Below are 1,946 nucleotides of genomic sequence, written 5' to 3' on the forward strand. Positions count from 1 at the left end.
AAAAATATTTATATTTATATAAAAAATTTTCTATAAAATAATATATTGACAATATGAAACTTACATTTTAATTTAAAAAATATCTAAAAAAATTTGATAAATATTTAATAATTAAATCAAAAACTAAATTTTTTATAGTTAAAATAATAGATATTAAAAATTATAATATTTCATGAATATTGAAAAATATTTTTTAAAAAAATTAATTAGGAAACTAATAAACCATAAAATAATACCAAATTAATAATTAGATATATTCAATTTCTTAAAATGATATGGAAAAATATAATTCTTAGAATTTAATTTGAAAGATTAAAATTTCAAAAATTATAAATGGTAAAAAAATTTTATTAGCCCACACCAATACTTAAAAAAATATCTTAATATTTTTCTGTAAAAGAAAATCAAAATAAAACCAATAACACATAAAATAATATTAAAAAGGTAAATTAATTATTATAATGATTAAGATAATGAATTTTATTTATAGATACTAATCTTTCATACAGTTTTTTCTTGCAAAATGAGAATTATATTCAAAATCAAAAAATTTTAAGATTTTTCTATACTCATTTATAGAAGCAGTAATATTTCTCAGATTTTTTTTATATTAAATTTTCTCAAACTTTTACTTTATAAGATAGTATTTATCCTTTAACGAATGTGAATTTATTAGTTAAGTTTTAAAATTCTTTTCATAATTTAACAAATATTTAAGCAAAATTTTAGGGAGTGCCGGTCACAATGAAGCGCAGCATTAGCCTGTCCTCTTTGATATAGGTTGCTGCTTTGTTAGTAGGTCTTATTCAAAATTTCATTTTGACCTTAGCTAAAAAAATATATTATATAGTAGTTTTCGATACTTTGATATATTTTTATTTTTTTCTTTTTTTTTTAATGTTAATGGACCATAAAAGATCCAGGTAGGTAAATAAGTGATGAACACTTATAAAAAGATGGCCTAAAATTTTGATTAAATATTTGTTAAATTATGAAAAGAATTTTAAAACTTAACTAATAAATTCACACTCGTTAAAGGATAAATACTATCTTATAAAGTAAAAGTCTGAGAAAATTTAATATAAAAAAAAATCTGAGAAATATTACTGCTTCTATAAATGAGTATAGAGAAACTTTAAAAATTTTTGATTTTGAATATAATTCTCATTTTGCAAGAAAAAACCGTATGAAAGATTAGTATCTATAAATAAAATTCATCATCTTAATCATTATAATAATTAATTTACCTTTTTAATATTATTTTATGTGTTATTGGTTTTATTTTGATTTTCATTTACAGAAAAATATTAACATATTTTTTCAAGTATTGGTGTGGACTAATAAAAAATTTTTACCATTTACAATTTTTGAAATTTTAATCTTTCAAATTAAATTCTAAGTAATTATATTTTTCCATATCATTTTAAGAAATTGAATATATCTAATTATTAATTTGGTATTATTTTATGATTTGTTAGTTTCCTAATTAATTTTTAAAAAAAATATATATTCAATATTTATGAAATATTATAATTTTTAATATCTATTATTTTAAGTATAAAAAATTTAGTTTTTGATTTAATTATTAAATATTTATCAAATTTTTTTAGATAATTTTTTAAATTAAAATGTAAGTTTCATATTGTCAATATATTATTTCATAGAAATTTTTTTATATAAATATAAATATTTTTTAATTAGATATAATTTTTAATTAAATATAGATATTTTTAAATTAAATTTAACAGCTAACAAAAATTTAGAATTAATTCTATTAACATATGTTAGTGATGTTGATGGTAAGTCCACCATAACTATATCTTTTCTTGAAGATCCAAGAAGAGTAGTGATTTATTCACATTCTTTTCTTTTATCCACATTCTTTTTTTTTTTGGTTTTGTTTTTTTTATAGTTTATTCAAATTTACGTTAAACTTTTTAAAATTT

At 16.8% G+C, this 1,946-nt stretch overlaps 1 pseudogene; it reads right to left on the reverse strand.

Annotated features, from left to right (window-relative positions):
- The window catches only part of LOC127748437 (protein DETOXIFICATION 14-like), a 12,920-nt pseudogene that overhangs the window by 2,773 nt on the left and 8,201 nt on the right, over positions 1-1,946 (reverse strand).

Source organism: Arachis duranensis, chromosome 6 (assembly GCF_000817695.3).
Source record: "Arachis duranensis cultivar V14167 chromosome 6, aradu.V14167.gnm2.J7QH, whole genome shotgun sequence".
NCBI lineage: Eukaryota > Viridiplantae > Streptophyta > Magnoliopsida > Fabales > Fabaceae > Arachis > Arachis duranensis.